Source organism: Melospiza melodia, chromosome 12 (assembly GCF_035770615.1).
Source record: "Melospiza melodia melodia isolate bMelMel2 chromosome 12, bMelMel2.pri, whole genome shotgun sequence".
NCBI classification, from domain to species: domain Eukaryota; kingdom Metazoa; phylum Chordata; class Aves; order Passeriformes; family Passerellidae; genus Melospiza; species Melospiza melodia.
In genome coordinates, this window is record NC_086205.1 from 4,775,766 (window position 1) to 4,802,802 (window position 27,037).

Below are 27,037 nucleotides of genomic sequence, written 5' to 3' on the forward strand. Positions count from 1 at the left end.
TTCAGAAGGAAGCTAAAGAACCCCTAACACATCCACAGATGCTCAAAAAAACCCCTGATGAAGTCCCAAAATAGTAACCAGTAAAAGTAGCTTTAGAAGCTACTAGCTTTGTTGATACAAAGTATCTTCCCAAAACAATAATGTTTACTCATTTCTGGTGAAATCATTATTTGTTGAACTGAATCTCCACTGAGAGCTTTTACTGATGGCTGAAATGGGTGGATGATTAGGAACTGAGTTGGTCTGAGTGCAAAAAGATCGGCAACAACAACAAAAGCCAGGCTTATACAACGCTCTTACATTATCTCTGCATCTCTCTGATATCAACTCATTATCATCATAAGAAAGAAAGAACCTTCCTTCAGATGCCAGAACTTATCCAAAGCTAGAAGAAATAATACTTATTACAGTTTATCCCTGTTCCTTTAGAGCTGCTGAGTCCTGGAAGCAGTGCTGTGAGGCAGCCCCCATGCCAAGAGATGGATTGCACAGGCTGTTTTCATAAACCATCCTCAAACCAAAGAGCACATTTCTTCACTCTGGCAATCGGTAAACCTAATTAAGGAAGAGAAACATTGCAAATGAATGCACTTAATTTTGAAGAAAATGTGCAGCATATGCAAACTTGTAGCACACTGAAAAAACGGCTGGGCATCCTTTTTTCTCTCCTCAGGTCTCAGGAGCTCTGCAAGAAAAACAGCTACTGAGTCAAAGCAGGGGAAATGCACCAATTTTTGCCACCCAGGTGTCACAAATCAGCCCAGCTTCCTCTGCACACTCCCTTCCAAAGTCATGGAATCACAGACTAGTTTGGCGTGGAGGGAACCTTTAAAGGTTCCAACCCCCCAGGGTAAATCATTCATCTACAGAGGCCGGCACACCAAAATTCTGCTCTGGATAAAGAGCCCTCGAGGAGCTAGCAAGGTGCCAGGGGCTGTTGCAGTGTGGCCAGAGAGGATGGGAGGAAGGTGCAGGTGCCCATCCACAGACAGGCTCAGGGATCATGAATTCTCTGAAGATAACTCCCCTGGTACTCACAGACACAGAATTTCCTCCCAAGAGGGAAGGAACAGCCCTGTCCTGGCGTCTGAGCAGGGCAGGGCTCAGCTCCAAACTCCCTGAGTACATGCAGTGTCACACATGGGGCTCCTGTCAGTGCCAAAACTTTTGACCACAACCTGTTTAAACATGTTGTGTTTTTAAAGGCTTCCTCCTAAACAACAACAACAAACAGCGACTGGTAATAATGGAACTGGAGATTGTGTATAAAGGAAATGGGGAATTGTTTAGGCTAATCTTTAAAAGGACTCTTAAATAAGGTAACATTGCTTACAACACAACATAGGGCCAAAGATTAACATTATTTTAGGTTTTGTGCTGTGGTTTTTGTTTTTTAAACCACTGCAGGAAAGGAAAAAACTGATGTTTATTAACGTTAGCTTGACTTAGAGAAAAAAACCAGAGTAATTTGGCAATATAAAACTCAGAGGGGACAGGGATGAGCCTAAAACCTGAAATCATGTGGATTTCAGCATTTGCAATTACCTACAGGACAGGTAAGGATTCAAATGCATCCTTAAGCATGGACTGCCATAGTCTGTGGAGTCTACATTTCTGTTGAGATGGTTTCCAGCTCCTTCAGGCACCTTGCAGGATGTCTGTTAATCAGCCCCTAGTTCTAATAAAATGAGGGTTATGGTATTTGCTCACTGAATTATGGCCTGCAAAACCTTAGATGGTTTATTTACATACCTGATTTCAGCAGCACAATGATGTCTTAACATGAAAGGGCTCTGCAGCACTGCATGGCACAGCCTGTCAGCCACAGAAAGGTCTCAAATGATGATGTTGAGTAAGAACTGCTCAACCTGCACCCACCAGAGAGGCATGGCTGGTCCCCTAATTGGCAACAATCAAATTATACTTTCTAATTCTACATGCAGTGGGAAAGGCTGTTCAGATGAACAGAGCGGCAGATGACTTCTTCACTCTTAAGTTCTATTACCTAAAGCAGAAATAAGGGAGAAACACTGCAAGCAGTGAAGTGCTTGATGTAGTGTCAGAGAGCCACAGGATTGCTGGGACATACTTCATGCCTTGGAACCCCAAAAGTGACAGCCACACCATGGAACATATCTGGAAGGGACACTTTGGTCCCATTTGTTTTGCCTGGCAACCTCAGATTTCCCATCAGCTCCAGACAGGTTATTTAAAATATGATGGAGCCTGTGAAGGGAATCAATATTTGAGGCTGCCCAATATATCAGATCTTCCAGACATTTTTTCTATGTCCAGGTCCAAACAGAAAGCAGATATACTGTGACAGATTCTCTGCCTTGAGGCTCAGAGCAAAAGAAGAAAGAAAAAAAAAAAAAAAACCAAAAAAACCTCCCAAAATCTAAAGAAGTGAAGTTTCTGCTTGTTTTTCCCTTCCCTTTTCCAGGGGGAAACAATCCTTCACTCAGAACAAATGAGGCTACAACTCCTGACTTGCAGCTGGCACACAGAACATTGAACTAGATTATGTAAGCCACAGAATGCAACACAGACCAGTTGTTTCCCCAAAAGCTTCAGAAGCATGGAGTCATACATCTGATACACTCCCTGAACTCCAGGGTCTGGCCCAGGTTTGTATCTGGCCGTGTGAGTGCTGCCAATGAGCATCACTCAGAGCTTGGCCTGAGCTGTGGATTTCTGTGGAAGTTGATTGTGTAGAACTGAAACCAAAGCACATGGATTCACAGAGCCCTGCAGACACTGCACAGCCCTGCTGCTCCTCTGCATTTCTGTAGCTGCAGGAATGCCACGCAGAGTGGGCAAAGCAGGCTGGCTCACACCCATGCTGCTTCCACAGAGGCTCCTCTCCACCTGGAGCTCCACAGGACTAACACATGCACTGGGTCCCCCTCCCAGTTTGTTTCAGTCCTCATCACCTATCATGCTCTGAAGTGGGTGCAGCTGGTCATTTATCACCTATCAGGCTCTGAAGTGGGTGCAGCTGGTCATTCTGCTCCCTTTATCACCTCCCTCCAGAAGGTTATCACTTCCCTCAGAAAAGCCCTTCAGTGACCAGCAGCACAGTGGGGTGGCAGCCAGGGATCAGGAGACCCTGGCCCTGGTAGCACAAATCTCAGCCCTGCTCTGCCCCCCATCCCTTCAGCCTGGCACACCAGGGGCACAGGCCAGCTCCCCCAGGTGAAAGTGCAGTTCCTCATGTCACAGCTTCCTGGGCATGGATGCATCTTCTAGACAGAAAAGCAATGCAGCTTTTAAAAAGCTGGAAAGATTTCATAGAGTCAACATCTGGCAGCAGTTGCCAAAACAAACACAGCATAGAAATATTTGCAAAATAGCTGAGGAGCACTGTGGATAATGTGGCATTATAGTAGAAACAGAGCAGCATATTAATCAAGGAACAATAAAGCTTTTAATTATATTTTAAAGAGTCTCACTTAAAACCAATGCAAAACAGAACTCATGTGGAATGGCTGGCCTATTTCCCATTGGCTCCCTATGCCAGTTCTCCAGCTGTAAAATTAAGAAAACAAGTCTTGGGGGCACAATGAGGAAAAAAAAAAGATGAAAGACTAAGGAGCTCCGATGGAGCTGTAATTGATACCATGTAAGTAGGTGGGCTAGAGATCACTATCCAAGTACTAGAAAATTGTGTTTGTTTGGAAGGAAATACCACAAATATTAGAAGAGGACTTGTGGCCATCCAGTACACAAGTGCAGATTCACTAGGGAAGTCAAACACCCTTCAGCTCTGTCCCACCTTCTGTGCCACACTGAGAGCTCACAGCAAACCTAGTGTGGAGCACTGACACTGCCACCCACAGCCACGAGGCCACTGTCACCCACTCACTGCATCCTGCGAGAGACAGCTGCCAAAATGCTCTTCTTGAGCTTGGAGCAGGCTGAAACAGATAAGGCTGTGACACTAAGCTGCACTAGACAGGGTATTTTACACCACATATCTGGATCACACATGAATCAAAGGAACTTTCAGACACGAGGGACAAAAGATTGACAATATCTGCTGGCCTGAGGTGCTGAGAAGAGAGGCTGTCATTGTTTACTGTCAGCTACACAAAGTCTATATGGCCCTCTGCAGCACTCAGCTCATCCTCAGCTTCCAGCAGAAGTGTCAGATTGATGGGAAGCCCTGCATGAGCAAGGTGCATCTCCATGGGAATCCACAGTGAGGGAAGAATCTGCCACAGGAGATGGAGAGCAGAACAGCTGGGGCTCAGTGACATGAGGGACAATCAGCTGATCAAATGGCAGCACTGGCCACAAGCACCTTGGGAGTTTTTGCCTTAAAACCCACCCCACTCAAACCCACTCTGTTTAATAAGATCTTTCATCTTAAAATTTAAGGATAACTACAGTTAGAAAACATCAGTGCAGTAAAAGCTGTGACAACTCACTTAGATGAGTTGTACAACTCATTTAGATGGGTTGTACCAAAATGAGTGCTTTGTGTGAACCCTTCCCCAGGCCCCACACTCCCAGTGGCTTTTCCTGCTCCTATTAAAGGGACCTGAGCGTTCTCTCCTCCACAAAGCTCTGAATATTGCATTTCCTCATCACTGCACACTTCCAAAGGAGCAGGACTGTACTTTGCAGTGTGGGTTTAACACACAGGACCCATGGGAGGTGTTCATGGCACTGCACAAACTCACAGTTTGGTGTCACTTGAGGGCCTCTGGAAGCACCAAGGAAAAAACATCACCCCAGCTGAACACCCAGAATAAGTGGGATATTGCTAAGAATGGAAAAAGGGATGGTAAATTAAATTCTAGGGACCAAGGAGTGTAAGGGCAGAATGTGAGATACCAAAAGGCAACCTGAGACTTGGTGACAGATGTGACAGCCCATGACACAGATGTTCTGCAGCTGGATTTGTTAAAAGAGAACAGTAAAGCAGCAGAGAAGCTGCCTCACGGTTCACCATGTGGTTACACAGTCACATAGTGGCTTTGGGATTATTTGTGATTATGCCGGTGAATATGCACAACTGGAATGTCTTAGCAGGAAATGGATATGGAAATGGCCAAATGTCCCATGTTCTGCTTGGGAGAGGACTAAAAATCAGAAATGCACCAGAAACAGCCATCCATGGTGATGTCTCTGATGGAAAACCACAACAGTCACAACTCCAGGTCTAACTTTGTTTACATCAAAGTCTGTAACATACCTTGGCTGAGGGCACAAGGTGTCTGTAGGGGAATAAGGGTGGAGACCCACAGGACTGATTTGTGCTCTGGCCTTCCAAAAATTTTAGAGCAAGAGGCAGACTGTATTGCTGAAGGCTTCTCTGGTACAAACAATGCCAGCAAGGGCCTGAAGTTATTTTCAGCAAACAGGGGAAAAGTGAATCAAATTTTCAGCACTGGGCAATGAACATTTCAGCTCAAAGTAAGCAGCAGAGATTCTCCTCCTTCCAACCAGGCCTTAACTGCATGGATCCCTCAAAGAGAAGGCTAAGTGGTAATTTACATTTAAGAAGATACAGACCCCATCCCATGAGTGAGAGGGTATTTAAGTTACAGGTTACTGTAAACAAGCCAGGTCAGGCCCAGGAGCTCTCCTGAGGATGGGATCCAGGCTTTGAGCAGTGCTCCAGGATATTAAACCAGGCAGAGATTACCCTGCTTTGGGCACATTTATTTTTAACTCTTCAACTTAACCCAGCAGTCACCTGTTGCAAAAACACTTGGGATGATAGAGGCTGACTCCAGGATGATGCTCTGTAAATCACTCATGCTGGACTTGAACAGAATGAAGCCAGAAAATAGCTTTGCCCAGGTAAAAGGCAGGAGAAGAACACCCCAGTGCTGGGACAGCAGATAAGCTCGATGGAGAGAACCTGAATTAATTTTACTGTATTGCACAGGAGACTACCCAAGGGATGCTATTATACAACAGAATTATTCCTTATCTAATTTCTGCACACCCAGAGGATTGTGTCCAGTGCCTGCAGACAATACATCTAGGTAGAATATTAGCACACTATCCAAGAAGCAGGCTGAAAGGCAGTACATTTTCACTAGGGCCATAATTCCACAAGAGAGTATATTTTTATGGAAAAATCCATTTTTCACTTTCACAGTGATGTTTAAGTATTGCAATACATTTTACAATAGTTTCCTCAACATTAAAAATACAACTTCAAATAATACAGAGCTATAAATGTGACACTTATGAATATGATGGCAAATGAAGCAGGGATGAGATCTTTAAGGTGGGTTGATATATTGGGCTGACATACCTGTAAATGCCAATTTTCTTTGGCTATTTTTTTCTCTTTCCTAGGCTTAATATTGCCAATTTCTTCTTGTTGGTATTTTAGAGAGGGGAGAAGAGAAGAAATGAGGGGCAGGATGTTGACGGTGTTCACAGGGGTCTGAGGATGAGGGAAGAGACGAGGATCTGACTCCATGTTTCAGAAGGCTGATTTATTATTTTATGATATATATTACATTAAAACTATACTAAAAGAATAGAAGAAAGGATTTCATCAGAAGGCTAGCTAAGAATAGAATAAGAAGGAAGGAATAACAAAGGTTTGTGGTTCGGGCTCTCTGTCCGAGCTAGCTGGGCTGTGATTGACCATTAATTACAAACATCCAACATGGGCTAATCCCAGATGCACCTGTTGCATTCCACAGAAGCAGATAACCATTGTTTACATTTTGTTCCTGAGGCCTCCCAGCTTCTCAGGAGGAAAAATCCTAAGGAAAGGATTTTTCATAAAAAGATGTCTGTGACACGGGATGATACCAGTTGTTGCATCTGGCACTCGGGTGACAGTTTGAAAATGACTTTTAATTAAAAAAGTGTTGACTTTTAAAGTCAAGGATAATCTGAGCCTGTAACACGCAGCTGGGAAAGCAAACAGACACGAGTTCAGCTGATAAGCACATGCTGAAGGCTGGCAAAGGAGGACACTGCTGGGATCCCACATGATGTAGACACTCAGCGTGGCTGGGGCTGTGTGTGAGCACATGTGCACCAGCAAGGCCTGACCCAGCCAGGCTGGCACAGAGCTTCAGCCCAGTGAGAGGCTCTTCTCAGAATGCCACCTGCTCAGAAAAGCAGTGGTTTGCAAGGATAATCTGATTTCTGATGTGCCATCAGCAGATACCACAGCACCCTGGCCAGCAGACTGACTGCAAACTTGCCTCAGAGTTACCAGTCAACAAAAACAGCCCCCAGTCCCTGTCCTTCACCTTTCTCCCTTCAGATCAGAGTGAGGGGCAGCAGAACCAGCCCCTGGCACACAACAGCTCTGCAGAGCAGGGAGCTGCATGGGCAGGCAGTGGGAAAATCCCTTGTGATCCCACTGCAACAGCAGGAAACCTGGTGTGGGGCAAGAGAAAGCTCAGAAGGAATAAAGGTTGTTCTTATCTGCTCTAGAGCCAACAATCAGCTGAAATCAGGCACAGGAATGGCCCTCGCTGTAAAGGAGAGAGATGGAAGCATTTGCAGTGGCTTTTCTGTGGGTTGGAGCCTCTGGAAGGCAAAGAGCCAGCCCTGCCCTTGCCCTCCCCACCCCCAGGCACTGCACAATGGTCAGATCAGCACTGTGTGCTCTCTCCACACCACTGAGATCTCATTTCTCCTCTCACCCAAAATCACAATCAAAGCAAGAGAATGCCCCTAGGACTGCTCCTGTTGGCAAGCCAGAGTCCACAGGAGTGCAGGGCTCCTGCCCTGATCAGCTGCTGCTGTCCTTGCTCCACATTTGGCCAGTCTGGCTGCAGCTGGAGCCGGCAGGGAGCTGGGAGAGGGATTTCCCTTGTGGATTCCAGGCTGCAGGAACTGGAACCTCTCAAGCTGAGAGAAGGGGGAAAAAAGAGATGATTAAGCAGATTCTAGTGACCAAGGAGTGTAAGGGCAGAATGTAAGATACCAAAAATCAACCTGAGACTGAGCCAGAGGAGCTGGGAGAGGGATTTCCCTTGCGGATTCCAGGCTGTAGAAACTGGAATCCCTCAAGCTGAGAGAAAGGACGGTGTCTGGAGGATGTTGGAAAGTTATTTCTGATAGGCACTGAAAGCTTGCAAAGAATTAGCAGAGAATTAGGCTGAAATGGAGTTATGGTGCTCAGATGGGTGTGACCAGGCTGCAGCACTTCCAGGAAGGAATGTTTAAGGGAGCCAAGCCATGGAGCTCAGCCTGGGCACAGCTGCAGGAAAGGCAACACTGATAGCAGAGCCCAGGAAAGCAGGAGCTTGGAGAGGGACACCAAAGGGGGCTGGGACAGTGAGGAGCAGGGACAGCTGGCTCTGTGAGCCCCCAGAGCTGGGCGAGCAGTACTCTGGGGATACACTGAATATGTTTCTGTTTGCCTAGAAAAATGCCAATACCTGAATCCAAAGGCATCGACAGCTTCTGAGATAGTGCCAGAAAAGTAGGATTTAACTTTTTACCCACAAGCAATACCAAGGGAATGTTAACAAAGAACAGAAATAGAAATATGAGTTCACAGCTCACAGCCAGAAGATAAACCTTGCCCTTTGCAGTGTTCAGCTGCTTTCCAAGCCCCAGCACTCTGTGACAAAGGCTGTCCTGGCTCCTTCCCTTGGCTCAGCCAGGAGAGCCTTCCTCCCATGTAACCTGTCCCAGGCATTCCCCTTGTGTCCCTCAAAGAAATTCACATTTTTCACTGCTGAGATCTTCAGACATGCTCATCTGACAAAAGCACCCAGAAATTTCAGATAAAAAAGGAGATATTTTGAATACTGAGTGGATTCTTGCTATCTGTTGTGAAAATGGATCAAAAAAAAAAAAAAAAAAATACTAGTGCCCCAAATCCTCAGGCTGAGACAGTGACCTCTGGAGAGGTCAGAAGAGATGAGATCTGAGAAAATGAAAACTATGCTGCTATCTATTCACATGGCACAATTAAGGTAGTTTGAGAAAATGCACAGAAATTTCAACACTTCTTGTAAGCCATTACACTTTAAAATCAAGGCTGTTCACAGATTGTCTTCTTTTAAAACCAAACATTTTTTTTAGAATTTCAGTAAAAGTCAGAATGTTTCATTTCTCAGTCATAATTGCTAATCAGGAAGATGTGATACAATCTGCTAAATCTCAAGAGTGCTAAGATATGAAGGGCCTTTAGCAGTGGTACAGGTAATTAAGTTTGTTATGATTTTCTCTATATTCTGCAGCAGAAAATCTGATTGTTCTTTTGGCAAGGGGCCATGTCTGTTCATCTTCAAAGATGACCTGCTTTAAATTTTAAAATAAATATTATTTAAAGTTGAAGGTAATTTTGTTTTAATAGAGCACACAATACCAATGTACATTCTTCATTACATACAGCAATTATTTTTTTTGCTAATAAACCATTGCATTGAAAATTTGTCTGATATTTTTAATACATATTCAAAAGATGGAAACACTAAAGGCAGGTGATGTTAACTGAGATGACAGATCCTGTGGAGCTGTATTAACATTCTGCATACTAAGAGTCTGAAATTTTATGTCTGGCTGTAGTAAAGGGGAAGATTTGAGGGAGAGGCTTTGAAAAAGAGGAGAACTTAGCACAACTGTTTCCTAATTATTGGTATTTCTCAGCAATTTCCATGAGACTTGATGAGAAACAATGACTGTGGGAGATCCCCAGGGATTTTGCTAGTTGACAGCAGAAGGAGAATGTTATTTTGGGAGGATCGTGGGGTTAAGGGCTCCCATTTCTCTGCACTGGAGGGAATACAAACCCTGTGTGCCACTGCTTGGGAGTGTCCCTGTCGTGGTTTGACCGGAAATGGGACATCTGGGATATGTTGTTTTTGCTGTGGTCACCAATGGGTGTTCGGATTTTAAGATGAGCACCTGGTTTGACCAGTGGGGCATTGGATCCGCCTCTTGAGACCACAAACCCAAGGAGTTAAAAGCAGGGCTCTTGTCCTTCAGAGCTCTCTTTGGATTTCCTGCGGGAAGGAGTTGGGTCTCTCTCCCCCGGCCCAGTTGCTGGCTGGAGGAGGAAAAGCCTAGCGGCCTGGCCCGGGAGAGGTAGGCCTGGCCCCCCAAGGGTGGAAGGAAGAAGTAAAGAAATGCTGGGAAGCAATGGGCAGCCCGTTCCCCCCCCTTGGAGACAGACAGAGAGAGAGTGCAGCCTGTGTTTGTGGCCGTTATCTGGAAATTTAGTAAACATGTGCTGGCAGCAGGCAGCCCGGCTGAGGAGATGGGGGGGTGCAGCCAGGAGTCCAGCCACTTGGAGGAGTTTTAACCCTTCTGGGACAATGAAAACTTCACAGAACATTAACCCTTCCTAGACGAGTGATGAAGGTCTGGATCAGAGAGAGAGAGAGTGAGAGATGTTGGAAGAATGGAGAAGATGGAGTGGCATTTTATGCTGGACTCTTTCATGTAGCCATGGACAGAGCCATGTTTCCGTGTGATACAGAGACTGAGTCCAGGGGGAGAAAGGTCCCAGAGCCAAAGAAGATTCAGTGTGGGTACCCCTCGGCCCCAGGGGGTATATAAAATACGGGGGGGATAGATGTCCCAAAGGACTGTGCTTTTCTGGAACTGGACAAAGCATCCTTAAAAAGACAACCCTGGAAGCAGCCCTGATCCCTGTTCGGTGGTGAGAGCACCGGAACAAGGACGGAAGAGGCCACCACGACACATGGAAGGACTCCCTCTCCTCTTGAGGAACTGGAAGTTGAGCATTCTAAAGGGTGGTGCTGGATCCAGAACTGGTGATTTTGGAAGACGTATTGTATTGGGAATTTAGGGGGGGGGAGGAGGAGAGTGTTTTTGTGAGGTTTTTATTTTCCTTGTCTTTTTCTTTTTTCTTTTGTGTGTAGTTTAGTTTTTGTAGTTTAGTTAATAAAGTTTTTTTTTCTTTAAGCAGGAGCCTGCTTTGCTTATTTCCGGGTACCACCTCACAGCAGATGCCAGGGAGAGGGAATTTTCATGGGGGCACTGGCATTGCGCCAGTGTCAAACCATGACCATCCCTCATGGAATCAGGACTAAAAATGCCATGGGTGTTTGGTACCTCCAGCAGAGCTACTCTAAACTCTCCTTAGAGTCAGCTCAAAGGTGATTTATTTCATTAAACAGAAATTTACACACGCCCTAGTGTTAACCCTTGATGTTTCAGCCAGTATTCCAAGTTCTGAGTGCCATTAATGCACACATGCTCCCACATCGGCTTCCAGCCAGCACAGCCAATTGGTTTTCCTCCTCCAGAAACTGTCTCAAGGGAAGCCCCCAAGAAAGCCCTAATCACAGGCACCTCACCACTTCCTGAGATTTACCCCCAAAACTGTTTGACAAGCTATTAGACTGAACTGAAAAAAAAAAAAGCAAAAAAAAAAAAAGATGAGTGCAACTTTTTGGTCCTTTACTGCACAGACAGCTGCTTTAGCAGCTAAATAAAACTGAAAGTGTCTGACCAATTCTCATGTAGAGGCTTTGTTAATTTACAAGCACAATTTGGATTTCTGGAAAATGCTTCCTGTTGTCCATTTTGAAATGATACTTTTGCTTTGGTAAATTACATTACTGAAGTCTCCAACTCCAACAAATACGTTAAAAATAAGCCAAACTTGGTGCATGGCATTATTAATCAGCAGTCATTTAACTTCATAATATTTGTGTATTTTTCCTAAAAAGCAATCACTTAAACCAAGGCAATAATCAAAATAAATTTATCTACATCCTGTAACAACCAGATTTCCTCAGCACAGACTAACACATTTGCACTACCTTAGCCCAATGAAGAATTAAACAGAAGTATTAATGCAGCATTTTCAAGAAAAAGGTGTGAGCTTGCCAGGGATGCATCAATTATTACATTACCACCTACTGCCTGGGAGTTTAGCCATGCTGCTTTTGATGAAGGGCATTTTAAGGCATTAATGCTGGGCAATTTTCTCAAAATTCCTTTCAGGACAAATCTCCTTAAGCTCATAACACCTTAATGCTTTCCAAGAACAAAAGCCTTCCGTTCCACGAGAGCAGTGCTAATGCAGGGTGCATTTGTGAGGAGTGACTTGCACCAGACCCCAGGAGAGAACAGATTACAGCTGTGAGCTGCTGCTGCTGCTGCTGTGGGGGCAGCAAGGGAGGCCAGGCAGGCAGAGAGGGATCCTACAGATCCGCCATGGTCACACAGCTCTGCAAGGTGTGGCTCTGCCGTGGCCACCCAGCTCTGCTATGGTCACACAGCCTTGCCACAGCTACACAGCTCTGCCATGGTCCCACTGCTCTGCCAGGGGTGGCTCTGCTATGGCCACACACCTCTGCCATGGCCACCCAGCTCTGCTATGGTCACACAGCCCTGCCAGCTGCAGCTCTGCCAGCTGTGGCTCTGCCATGCCCACCCAGCTCCACAGGCACTGCCAGGGCTCAGTGTGGCCCTGCAGATGAGAATCCCAAAGAGGAGACTGGCATGGGAATGGAAATCCTTCTGTCTCAGAAAGGGATTTATGAGCACGTCCCAGATCCCAGGAATCACTGACAAGTGTGACATGGGTGAAGTGGAAAGAGCAGAGGACCTGAACGCTCACCAGGGCAGGATTTTTGACTATTTACCTTCTCAACTTGCTGGCATTTACCCTGCAGCTGTGACCAGTGGGGGAAAGGATCATTGCAAAGATTTAACCTTAAGGCTCTTCCAGGGGAGCACAGCAAACACAGAGAAGTTACTGCACCAAAAACCAAGGCACCTGTCTGCTAAACAGGGCAAAGAACCCTTGAGTAAAGAGACAGCTGTGCCAGTGTTCAAGCCTTCTTTGTAACAGGAGGGAACAAATAAAGAAGGATCTCTATTTTATAATAGGCTTCTGCTTTTAAAAAATTCCATTATTAAGGTGTATGATCCATAAATCCATCTAAAAAGAATGTACATTACAGAAAGGGATGGTGTTTGATTATGTAAGTGGTGGTGGATTACACTGAACTCCAGTGTCAGCAGAACATAAAGGACTGGAAAACAATGATTTGATTTTTAACCAGATGCAGAGAATTTGTCCATGGTTAGTCAGAAGCATTGTACTTTACATAAATGCCTCACAAATGGTGACACAGTAATTACAGCAGCAGAAAATGGCCACTATCTGTCTGCTCTGCACTTTACAGACTAAATAGAGATTTCATGCATAATGAATACACTTGTGTTAGCCCAATTCACTTTTTCAATATTATCTTATAAGGTGAGAATAACATAAAGTTGAAATCGTTACTCAAGTGTTACATCTATTTTATCACGAGTTACATTTTTAATAAAATGCAACTTTACTTGAAGCACACATAATGTTTGCATAATCTGTGGAAGAAAATTGGCACTCTAGGAATTTATAATTTGCTTGTTTCTTATAAAGCCTTTTGATGTATCCTGCAGATTGATAGGGTTTCAGTGTATTTATACAGATAGAAAAATATTTTCTGTGGTTGGTTATTTGCTCCTTTGAATAGACTTCTTTACAGTTTGCAATGCATTTTCATACAGTTTGCAAAAATAAGTTTATGATTTATCTGTAGTTAAAAAAATTCATTTCAAACCTTCTTTGATACAACACACTTCCAATTTTTGTTGTGACGCAGATTATGCAAATGTGCTCGACAAAGAGGATGCAAAGTGATTTTAAAGCAGAAGTTCAGCTGACAGTGCCCAGGCTGCTGGGGGAACTCAAAAGGATTGGGGGTTTTCAGCCCCACAGATGGACATTGATTTCTTGGGGCTTTTCTTGGATTAATGGGGAGGCTCCCACTGGGCATTTCCCAGTGATGCATTTGGGTGTGATAGCCAAATGAAGCACTGCTGTGTCCCCATTAGTGTCACACATCTTCTTCATCTACTGACAAGCTGTCAAGGACATGCTAACATGTCAGGACTCTGGAACGTGATTAAAGTGATTTTTTTTTTTTTTTATAAAGCTCTTTTCAGTTCATGATATCCATGTGGAGTTAATGTTGAGGCTTAAGGCAGCTTGGAGACAGCCAGTGCCTTCCTACTCAAGAGTGGAGGATGCACATGCAGCAGAATGCCTGGAGCAGGGCAGAACCACACGGGGATGGATGGAGAATTCCCAGAGGAACCTCACATGCTGCTCACCAGGGCAGGAATCCCCTCTCAGCACCAAGGGACCTGAGCAGGGAACACTGTGTGATGATGTTCACAGGGGTTCTTGGATGAGGGAAGGGACGAGAATGCTGACTCCGTGTTTCAGAAGGCTTGATTTATTATTTTATGATATATATACATCAAAACTATACTAAAAGAATAGAAGAAAAAGTTCTCATCAGAAGGCTAGCTAAGAATAGAAAGAATGATAACAAAGGCAGCTGTCCCAGCCTCTCTGTCTGAGCCAGCTGACTGTGATTGGCCATTAATTAGAAAGAAGCACATGAGACCAATCCCAGATGCACCTGTTGCATTCCACAGCAGCAGATAACCATTGTTTACATTTTGTTCCTGAGGCCTCCCAGCTTCTCAGGAGGAAAAATCCTAAGGAAAGGATTTTTCATAAAAGATGTCTGCGACAACACTGCTCCATGAAAATCTGCATTCCCAGCCCCACAGGATCAGGAGGCCATGGGGAACAACACACAGCAGTGGCTGTGGCCTGGAGAGAGAGAGGAGGGAGTTCTTCCATGGGCAGCCACTGAAACTGTGGAGGCAATGACTGGACTGCAAGTGATGCCTTAGGATTTCAGCTTTCATATTTTTCAGATCCTGTGCTGCATCACTGCATCACTCTAAACTCTTTATTAAGGTGTTATTTAACTGTCTTCACATTTTGGTCAGACAAAACAATTCCTCTGGGCCTGAGATCCGAGGACACACCCCAGCCTCAGGCCCCAAAAATTACAAACTAAAGTGAATCAAGGGGGAGCAAACTGGGGGTAAATGACTTCATTAGCTGAAGCTGTAATTCAGGGATTAACCCCTGATATGTAAATGCACCAAACTTATAATTGTCTGAAAAACTGGTGCCCATTGTCCAGCTTGGGTGCGGCCTCTGGGAGGCTGTGACTGCCCAAGGTGTGGCTGTTGAAAGCCTTTAATAAATCCCCCCTTTATCCTCTGAATCTTGTCTGGCCTCTGCTCTAGGGAGCCATCCCAAGGCATCACAGGAGGTGAGGCTGCTGAGCAGCTGTCTGGCTCTCTTACAGGGCAATGCCATATTCCACCCTGTCTGAGGGGAAAACACAAAACCATGTGATAGTGCCAGCCACAGAACTGCTCTGCAGCTACCAGAAAAGCCTCCAAATGTGAGGCTTTGAGTGTGACACAGCCTCATGGCTCTGCTGATGCTCAGGGCTTTTCTTCTGCTTTGGAAAAGCAAACCCCAGGCAGCACCTGGATGCATCCATGCTCCTGTGCAGCCCTTGGAGGGCTGGAATGAAATCTGCAGGGACAGTGGTTGAAGAGGCAGGGATAAGGCAAAGGATAAGGCAAAGAACTTCCAAGAAAAATCCCCTAAGGTCCATGGAATGAACACAAGTGCAGCAGGTAGTGGCCAGACTGCTGGAACACAAGAGATTTTTCTCACACCAAGGACTCAACAAAAGGAATGATGTTCCCATGGCTTTAATAAAAAATGTAGAGCTCCATGAAGAGAGAAAGAGAAAAACTTACTTCCAGTGAACATGAGTAGTTGGTCATTTTCAAATATAGTAATTTTTTAATGCATGAATATAACATGCATATTTCAATCCCCAGGACTGTTCTGCAAGTACTTTTTATGATAAGTGCTAAAATCTTCCTGCTTGGATGCAATTGTACTAAACTGTAATGGATTCTCTGCTTGAACTTGCAATGGAGCTGTATCCCAGATTTGGGGCTGCATCTCACTTTTGAGAGGATATTTTATTATCAATAGCTGAGTTTCAAAAGGGGCCATGACCTGTGTAAATTAGATAAATCAGGATATCAAAAGAAGACAGTGCCACAGTTGTTTAAGCTGAAGTAATGGAATTTCTGTGCTGTGGCACAGGCCAAGCTCACTGCTGCAGGTCACCATGGGCAGCATCTTTGCAGCAGCCTTAGGGTTCCCACCCTGGGCAGGAGGGAGAAGGGCAGCAGAATCCAACCCTTTGTTTGTTGGCTCAAACTGGTGTCTCATCAAGTCAAAAGCAAAATCCCCACTGATAATTACTGGGTCAGAATCAGCCCAAACTCCCCCATCTTGTTTTTTTTCTGGCCTTTATATTCTTTCTTGTGAATTTTAGAATGTAATGCCTTTAAATCAAGAACTTTCTGGCTAAAAATATCAAGCTTGCTATACATTATTATTATCTTAAAAGCTATATATTATTTGCAGGGGGTAAAATATTCCAGCTTGAATCAATATTTTTCCTTTTGTGTTCAAAACCTACAAAAAATATCCCCTGAAATTAACATTCTTCCAATTGCATATGTACAACAAATGTTTCCATTTTTCAAAATGAAACCTTTTCGATAGAGAAACAAATTTGTGGGTTTTTAAACAGGAAGAAAACTGCTTTTCCCCCATCAGCTCTGCTGTTTTTCTATTGTGTAAGAGATTTATCCTGATGGAGTGTAGCCCAGGGCAGTGTGCTTGCCCCTCCACGTTCAGGTTACTGCAAATGTTCTTTGTGCTGTTGGAGCAGGGTCCTGTGTGTGCTGCAGCTCCATACATATTTAACCAGGCTGTTGCTTTACAAGCACATGTTCAAAAGATTTTATCTAATCAAATTTTAAATAGGAAATTACTTGTCTGACTTCACATCAGAGAGCCATTCCTTCCCCTGCTGCTCCAGATTGGGTTGTTAGGACTTCACTACCAAATGGTCAGCAGTGTGGCTGAATCACCACTCTTAATTCTGGCCTATAAATATCAGATGATGATTTATTAGCAGGCACTTGCAATGCTGCAGGAGCAAATCCTCTTTAATCTCTTTAATTTGGAGAGCAATGGCAAATAGTTTGGAAAGCTGAGAATTTCTAAGGTTCTCTGTGCAAGTAACAGTTCTATCAGCTGATTGCAGTGTCTCCCTCCACTTTCTGGTGATCCCAAGAGGTTTTCATGCCCACACTGACCCAGTCCTGCTTCTCTCTGTGAATTAACTGCTAACTGTGGGCAGCAATTCCACGGTAAGTGGGCTAAAGCTGTGGTGGTGAGAATATTCAATGACTTTCACGAGTAAATTGAATAAACACTGAAGGAGTAGTTGTTCCCTTGTGTGCTACCTGCCTCGCCACTGTCCAACATTCCCACCTCACCTGGTGAGAGTTTATGGTCTGCACAGTGACAGAAATGGTACTGCATGTTCAAAAGTTGGAGTTTGCTCCCCAGAATATCCAGTTACAGCTTTCAGCTCTTCCAAAATGCTCATTCTGTTTCTCCCAAAGGACACCAGACCAGTGTGCCCTTTTTGGGCAATGGAGCTGCCCAGGAAGGTTGCAGGTGCAAGGGAGGTTTGGTTGTGCAAATCACACCAGGATCAAGAATGTGCATCACTTCAGAAAGCACTAAAGCAGGAAATGGACTTGAATCTCACTGAAGTGAAGACTGATCTGCAAACTTAACAGGATTGTTTATTTAGAAGATGAACAAACTAATGTGTCACAAGATACCTCAAGAGATTTAAAAAAAAAAACCCCAAACCAAAACCATTTTCTTAATTTCAAAACACCTTTTTGTCATATTCAAAGTTTGGTTGGTTCTTTTTGTTTTTTTTTTTATTTCAGAAATAGTTCAAATTTGGCTTGACAATCTATTAGGCATTCAGAGAAGAACAAGCACAATAGGGAGATTAAAGAAGACAACCTAAAGAATGTCAGACAATCTGTCTAAATCTTAAAAGACAGGAAGACAAGGAAAGAAAACATTTTCTGATTGTGATATTTAGGAGCCTGAACTAGAAATAGAATGCAATTTAGAAAAATAAAAGCTTCTGATACAAGTAAACATGAGGGGCAATTACTGGAGGCAAATAGAGGAAACCAGACTAACAGCAGTGTTAGAAGTGCTGTAGGATCTTGAATCCAGCTGACTTTTCCATCACTGAGAACTGTGACCCTCAGTCATCCATAATTTAGGGACTTCACCCTGTTTGTACACATTGAGGCTCCACACTTCAGCACCTCATATAAACCCTACAAGGTTTCTAACTTCCCTGTTTTGCAAGTTAAATCCAGTTCCTGAGTTTGGGGCTACTGGGTGATGTTCCAGCCCAACACATCCTAACAGGTCTCTGAAAGGTGTCAGCTGTCCTGTCCAAACTGGAGATTTCAGGGAAATATTACTTGGCTGCTTTCAGGATCAAAGGACAGAAATAAACACTCCTAGAAACCAGCAGGCAGGAGACACTGTGGGATAAACCAGATGCAAAATCACCTGCTGAGGAATAATGTGCTTAATCTTGGAACACTTTTCAGGGAAGCTATTTAAGTACATGCAAGATCATCAGCTGGCTTAAGTTATTTTAAAGTACCTTGATCTCAAGGCAGGCAGATCCAGCCCTATAAATTCTTGATCCTGTTGATATGTCACATACTTTAGCCTGAAGTTCTGTTCTTTTTGTAGTAAATCGAGTCTAGAGCACAGAGCAGTTGTGCTGTGCTCTCTGTTACTGTAAAACTAAACTGTGCTTGCTTTCAGGCTATTGTTTTGATCCTAAATTTCTCAGCTGAGACATTCTGATGGCGTATCTGCTGGCTTCAGGCACAACAGAACTCTTTTAAGGAGTGTTATTTTACCTTAAAATGGACAATCAAGGAATAGAAAACCTCCAAATGTGCACCTGGTGTGCTCAAAGCAGCTTCTCCCTGAAAGCAAAGACAAAGCACCCCCAAGAAACACTGGTTCAAAGGGGGGAGGGAGGGAAAACAAACCAGAGCAGTTCTTTTCCTCCTCTATAAGAACAGCAGCTGCTTAGGCCTTCCTTCTGAACCATAAAACAAGGGAAGGTGTCAGCAGGGAAAAACAGAAAGTGTATTTTCATCTGTCAGTAACCTTCAGTTCTATTTCCACTGCCAAGCAGCTGCACCACCTGCCTTGCACTTGTTGTGTGCAATGAGAGATGACAGAGGGCTTCTCAAAGCCTTTAGGTTGCAGTAATTCATAACCTTACCTTAATTAACCTGGCAGAATTTACCTTTGGAAGAAACAAGGGCTTGATTTTAGTATCTTCCTTCCTTGCAGAAAGGTGAGGAGGGAAGGTGGCAGAGGTGCAGCACAAGGAGCAGAAACAATGTCCCTGTGACCTGGCTCTGGCAAGGTAAGTGTTCTTCCCTTGTGTGGCACCAAAACCAACTGGCAGGTGAACATCTGCCTTGGGCTTGCAGGATTGTTTTGAGAATTTATCATCTAATGGCATGGATATTTTAAAGGGAGATTCTGTGGTGGTTGTGAGGTCCCCATGATGAGGTGAGAGATGAGAATCTGACTCCATGTTCTCAGAAGGCTGATTTATTATTTTATGATATTATATTAAAAGAATACTATACTAAAACTATGCTTAAAAAAGAGAAAGGATACATCAGAAGGCTTAACAATAATTAATAATAAAAGCTCATGACTGCTTCCAGAGTCCTGACACAGCTGGACTGTGACTGGTCATTAATTAAAAACAATTCACATGAAACCAATCAAACATTCACCTGTTGGATAAACAATCTCCAGACCACATTCCAAAGCAGCAAAACACAGGAGAAGCAATCAGATAATTATTATTTACAGTTTTCTCTGAGGCTTCTCAACCTCCCAGGAGAAGAAATCCTGGCAAAGGGATTTTTCAGAAAATATCATGGTGACAAGCTTCCATTAAACAATATGAGTTATCTGTTTTGGAGCAATCTGAAGGACCTTTCACTGTTAACTCCTCTTCATTAATTTTGGCTTTATGATGTTTTGGGGACAGATTGCCTCAGCCTTCACATTTACCCTATCACTGTGTGGCATGACCAAGATATTGGAGCTCTCAGGTGCATTCTTGTCAGAAGGATGCAAACCACACACTTCATGAAAGCTCCATGTGAAGGGTTGGTTTTATCCTCCACCTGTGAGCTCTGGGTGCCAGCCTGCTCCTGCAAATGACATTCCCAGAAAAAAGCACCACAACTGTGGGGTCAAAGTATCCACCTGCAGAGTGCTCCCGCAGCCTGAATCAAAATGTCCTGCTTCATGTGTTTAGCAGTGTAATTTTTCTTAGAAACCTCTCTTTCTCATATTTTAGCCATTCAAACACCAAGGTGCTTCTTTCTGTTCATGCTCTTTGTGGTTTGACTGTGATCCTATTTAGGATCATTCAGCTTTGTGTCACTTGTGTTTAAAAGAATTCCTTTTCATTAATAGCTGTGAGAAATGCTGCTGAGTGGGAACTCACTGGAAAATGAGATCAATGAGTTTTCAGTGTAGGGCTGTTTTCAAAACCCATCTCAGAAACAGATGTACACATGGAATTACTCCTGTGGAAAGTAACCAGATAAAATACTGCTGACAAGGGCAGTGAAAATTGTTCTGCTGTAAGAAGTGTGTTCAAGGGACAGAGATTACTGGTAATATTTTTAGTAGGAAGTTGGTAAAAGCTCATTACCCTTCAGTGATTTCCAATGCAGTCCCTGATGGCTGCTTATTCAGAACTACTGCAGACACCTGAGCCCCAAATATCTTTATCCCGATCTCTCCAATGTTTAATTTCCTCCTACAGAACAAGCATTGGAAGGCTTAGGGTACCTTAAGCAACTAAAATGCTTTACCTTTTAATTTTGTCTACATGCTGCTAGGATGATCAGAAATGTGCTGCAATTTACATTTCTCTGGTGAAATGGTAGAACTGCATTTCCCCAGTTCCCATTTTGCCTCTTTGAAGGCACCAGAGATAGCACCAAAGCTGTTCAGAGAGTCACAGAGCTGACACACAGTCTGTTGTTCCTCCAGCTACTGCTCTGCTCAGCATTAGCAGAAATTCCTGCAGGGGACGTGTTTATCTGCTCGTGCAGAAAGTAATTTCTACAACTTGGCAAAAAGTCCTGTCTTGAGTGGATCTAAGCAGGAGCCCTGGTGTGCTGGGAACTCTCACCTCAGGTCTGGGAGTGGGAATCTGAAGGAACTGAGATCCCATTCCTTTACACCTCAAAATGTCACATCAGTGCTGAGGCTGAGGAAGGCTGAGGAATGATTCTAAGATTCTTGTGTTCATTTCAGTTAAAATTATACTAAACGAAAAAAAATAACTTACTCCTGTATTGGCAGATTATAAAATAGATTTACCCAAGGACAGAGATGAGGAAACCTCTTCTATCTCTCTCTTTTTTTTCTCTCTTTTTCTCTCCCTTTGCAACACTCTCCTCCCTTCTCTGAAGCCCCTCAGCACAGAGCAGAGCCTGCAGGAAATGCCACTGCCACCCAGAGAATCCCTCAGCCAGGTGCACCCAGGAGGGAATGGTGGGACACCACTGTGACATCAAAGTCACTCATCTCAGGACCAGACCTCCCCAAGTTCAAATAAATAATCAAAAACCTGTATTTTTAATTGGATTATTTCGGTTTCTCTGGTTTTCTCTGCTCCCATGTCTCTCCCCAAACTGTATCCTAAAACAGAAGCCACAGCCAGAAATTCGCCAGCTGTGGAACCACCACTCACTGTCCCCCACACATGCTGAAGACCCTGGCAGGGTTTGCTTCTGCTCCTCTTGACAGAGGCTCATGTCTCTCTACCACCCCAAATGGCAAGCATAAGGTGGAGTTTTCCTGGAAATCAAACTTCTCTAAGGGTTTAACATGTTACTGTGCTGTTCTGAGGACAGAATGAGGCATTTATGCTGAGGGCAATCTAGGAATTTATAGGCTTTCTAAAAACAGAGTTGGAGATAAAATGTCTTGAGCAACAAAGGATGTAGAAAAATGGCACTGCAAGGCAGCAGGATGGGGAGGAGGTGTGATGGAGAGGTTTCTCTAGGCAGAAGATAGCAGAGACTGAAAATGCAGCATTTCTGTGAGCCAGGATCATCTGTGAGGACGTGTGGCAATGAGAAGCTGACGAGCATGGCTGACTGCCAGCAGATATTATGATCTCAGAATATTGATGTTTTGTACTAATAATTACAAAATCAGCAGCTGTACAACTGTGTATTTGGATAAATACAAGTGTAAGTGCAGCCTGTGACACGGGGAATGGAAATGAAGGATGATTAAAACGACAGGTCACACAGTAATACTGATGCCAAGAAAAGACTGACAAGCTGGGAGAATGATAACATAATAAAGCATTAAAGAATCTTGATATTCAAAAGGAAAAAACTGATAATGGAAACATTCATAAGCAGTCAGAGAAACACATTAACTTTCCATTGCTCTTGAGAGCAGATACAGATCAGAGAGAAGACAGTAAGAAAAAAGAAAATTTACTTGTCTGCACTTGTAAAGGCATATTGGGGCAAAAATGCATCTTTCTCATAAGCCCTAAATAACAAATCTACAAGGAGGATAATCTCTTCAGATACTCTGAAAGATAAGCAGAAAGCTGGGGATTGTCTACACAGCCAAAAAGAATGCCAAGAGTTGGAATCATGTCATCTGAATGTTCCAAATAGATTTGTTGTAGGTTCCCACCCAGGCAATGATCTGTGACAGAAGGCAGGATGTTCAGCTGGGATGTCCAAAATGTGGAAGTTCTTGTTCAAGGGAGGGAGCTTCATGAAGGAATTAGGAAGAAGTACAGAATAAAATTGTTCCTGGGATTAGGTAAGCATTTGGCAAAAATCACAGTAATAAAACACATTTAGGCCACAGTCATGGTCAAAGTCTGGCTGGGATGTCCCAGGATGTGTTTTTATTGAATGCCTGCACTGACAGACACGATTTGAATTATTGTAAAAATCTGCTGTGCCTGAGGCTCAGACACTTGTTATTCCATGGACATCCTCTGCTTTTGGGATGGGGACACAGCAGAAGCCCAGCTCTGTGTGGAACAAGGCAGTGAGCCAGGCCAAAGGAAAGCTCCATATTTCCATTTCCAAACAATCTCAAGTTTCAAGGCATGTCAGAAAGAGTGGGATTAACACCTGTCCCACCTGAGGGCTGAGCTTTTTGAGCCACACACAGATTCTGACCTCAGAGAGGTGAATCTGAAGTTCAAGTACACCACACATTTGGGGTTGTCTCTTCTGTCCAAGGATGGACTAAGCTGTATTTTCCTTCACCAAAGGACAGCTCCACTCCCTGGGATTTTGCACAATGTTGCCTCAGGCTCCTCAAGACAGAATGGGATGAATTTCTGCCTTGCACAGGCTGTGTGGAACATCCAGCCTCAGACACAGGGATCCAGGAACACCTGGGTGTCCCTGCATGCAGGTGTGCTCATGAACTCGTGCCCACAGTGGTGTCAGCACAACCTTGGCACCACAGTGCTCCACAACCTCCACACAGCCCAGAGCTCCACACAGCCGCCTTTGGCCTTGCTCTAAACACATGTTTAATCCTTCCTGTGGCCTAAACATTTCCTCCACCTTTGTATAGGAGTGAATCACTGATGATTTCCCTGAACTGACCCCTAATGTTGGCTGTCATGGCTTGGATGGGGCCCCATCACAGCACAGAGCTGGGAACTGGAATTCCTGGCACAAGCTTCCTTCCCACTTTTTACCAAACATTTTTCTCCTCTGAAAAGGAGGCAGCAGAGGCAGGACCCAATGTGAACTTGTTGCTGCTCTCTTTTCACAAGCAGCAGGACTCTCATTTCTCTCCCTCAATCCTGCAGGGCACTAAGCACTCTCCAGCATCACCACCTTCATGGAAGGGCTAAAGAACAAGGACTGACACCAGTGAACTCACACTGTGATCAGAACTGGTTCTGTGAGCAAGCTGGGCTCAGCAAAGCTCAGCCTAAGATGCTGCTTTGCCCTTCTGCCTAGAAACCCGCAGGACTGCAGCAGGGCAAACCACAGAGCAACTTCCCCATCCACGCTCCAGATTTATATGGCTGGCTTTCCTCTTCTTAAATCTCTCCCAACAGAGCTTTGTTCCAAGATGATTCACAGATGTTGTCATTAAAAAGTTGGGACTTGCCAACAAATAACACATGGGCCTGCTTGAGAAACTGCTGTTCCCACAGCTTTCCCCAGGAAGAGATGCTCAGGGTAATTGGTAAGGCCTGTGAGAACAGCACAGTATAAAGCATCTTCCACCATCCATAATACTTGAAGAGAATCCTGGTTTCCTGAGAATTTATCTTGTTCATTTAAAAATCACATGGATAAACACACATGATAGAGAATCGATAATTAAGCCCATTATCATGAAAGAAGTGTTGATCTTTTCAGGTAATAGTGAATGGGTCAAGCAAAGATTTATTTGCAACAAACAGAAAAAAAATCCCAGCACTAGCTAATAGACAGCCATGTACCTTAATTATAGACATAAAATAAAATGAATAATTGATTTGCAGACATGAGCCTCAAAGGCCAGAAGGTGACAAACAAAAGGACAGGACTGTACTGTCCATTGCAGGATGAGCAGAACTACAGAGAGAGCAAACCCCAACCAAAAGGGAACAAAAACCAACAGAGGGAAAAGGGTGTTACAGTGACCTGGCTGGAATCTTGTGCTCACCCAGGACAGGCTGAAATCCAGAACCCAGGACCAGCCCTCACCCACTCAGGACAGGCTGAAATCCAAAACCCAGGAGAGCACAGCCCTCTGTTAGCAACGTGGGGAGTCAGCAGGGGAATCTGTCTGGGGAGATCTTTACCAATAGCTATGAACAGAAATGTTTCATGATGGTCACCCATGTATTGATGAAATTCTTGGTCACTTAGCAGTAAGGAAAAGCTTTTTTTTTTTTTCAGGGAGGTGGAAAGAAATGAGCATTCAGTAGGTTTTCAAACACTAAAAGCAATCTCAGTCTTTTGCAATGCTCTCAACACACAGAGCAGTAAATATAATTTTCATATAGTTTTGAATAAATGACAGATGTAGTACATATTTACTACATTCTCAATTCTGCAATTTAGAGGCTGACATTAAAATATTTTCCTCTGTTTTTCATGGGCCTGTTGTTACAAGCATGGCTGCTTTGCCAGAAAATTTGTGTTTGGAGAGGCTTTTATTCCTTTTGCATTCCTTTTGTCCTGCTGGGTGACTCTGTGCTCCACCATGCCCCAAAGAGCTTGGTGGCATCTCACAGCTCTCCTTGTGTCTCAGCCACACCTGTGAGGACATTCCCACTGGCTTTACCATCCTTCAAACCAGGGCTCCAGTTGGGATTTGCCTTTAGAGCCAGTTCACCACTCAGCTTCCAGGCAAGCAGGGAACAGGCAATGGTGCCATATTCCACTTCCACAAAACAACGAGTAGATGGACTGGAGGAGTTTAAAGCTTAGGAAAGACAAGTTCACAGGCTGTACAACTGCCAACATCATCTCCCAGACATGCAGCAAGGGGAAATTCAACTAATCTGATGTTTGTTTTTCTTTAACATTCTATTAAAGCAAAGCAGCTCCATAATGAGATTACTGCATTTTATCTCTTAATTGTATCCAGATATGGAAAAGAGATTTACTGCTAGTGGCTTGTATACAGTACAATATTTTAAAGCTAATTATGATAGAGCATTACTATTGTCACACAATGAAATACTTATTCTTCTGTTATGAATCAATACCATTTTCTAAAATTTATTCTAACTACCTTTTTAATTGGATATACACCCTGCTAAATTCTGAAACAGACAGTTATATAAATATAATTCTTTTAAATCCAGGATGATATCAGCATAAAATATTTTAATGAAATAGATTGCAAAAAAAGGAGAAAAAGTAACATTAAGTAGCTTGCCATTATTAAAGCCAGCTGAAAGTCAAGTCTTGAGCACATTCAAGATTTTATTTTTTAACTCTGCCATTGTCCATGGAAGCATGGATACACATCCTCCCCAAAGGGTGAATTAATAGTTTGGTTGTTCATTGAAGACTACCAAGCACCTGGCTTTTGTTTCTATTGCTCCACACAGAGAGGAAATCATATTATAGTATTTATCTTCCTAAATCCCCAGGGCCTAAAGCCTCTAAAAGTCTTTTCTTTGCTTATGGATGAAATACAGTAAACAATTAAAAAGTTAGGCAAAGAGTTTAAAAAAAACATTGTATCCAAGTTCCTTTGTTCAAAAATACTGCTGAGTAGATGGTGAAAACCTCTGCTTGATCTGTCAGTTGTAATTACTTAATGATTTTTAAAAACAGTGTCACTGTGTGATGATACCCTGATCACACTGGCCATCAGTGCAAACTAAGATTCAAGTATTTATAAGCTGGTACTGCAATTAACACTTTGCACACATTCCAAAGTACACCTTTAAGCTTGGTTTTCCTGAACAAATATTCACATCAGGGACAGCTGAAGTTTTGACCACAAGCTGATCACAGCATATCCGCAATCTTACCTGAGTATGAGACACCTCCTCCCCCTTTCCACTGAGGGCCAAGGGACAAAGAAAAGGCATTTGTTGATCTCAGCAGAATCAAGCAGCAGTTTAAACCTACCTGAGCTCCAGCCATCTCAACGGGCATTGTTTTCAGCACTGTCATACCTGTATTTCATGGGTTTACACATCCAACCCACATTATGTTTGCACTATGGTAAATTAAACCAGTCACATTTTGGTGAGGTAAAATGAATCAGAACTTAGAGATGAGGTAAATCAATAATATCATGTATTTAGAAACATCTTACTTTTTATTAAGTTGCTGAAAGAATTTAACTACATATCATATTGCCAGTATGTTGGTGGAAGTTTTAGATATTGAAGCTGATTCTACACTTGATGACATATTATCCAAGTAATTTAATGAATAAATATTGCAGAATGCAATATCTGAGCCTGTCAAGAAATTTCATTTAACCAGCAGCTCACCACTAAGGAAAAACCCCACAGTATTCCTTATGGTTTTTCTTCAAGAATATATACATTGAACCAACTCTGGATCATCCTTCAGTATGATTTTGCAATAAATAAATGTTTATATGTTAACACTTAGCATACTCTATAAGGTCATCAATTGTCTATTTATCTGAAGGGCCCACATTATGCAGGAA

The 27,037-nt window shown here is 43.5% G+C and overlaps 1 protein-coding gene across 1 annotated transcript in view; it reads right to left on the reverse strand.

Annotated features, from left to right (window-relative positions):
* LOC134423508 (glypican-5-like) overlaps positions 1-27,037 on the reverse strand; it is a 376,790-nt gene that overhangs the window by 78,030 nt on the left and 271,723 nt on the right. The gene's annotated exons all lie outside the window — the stretch shown is intronic.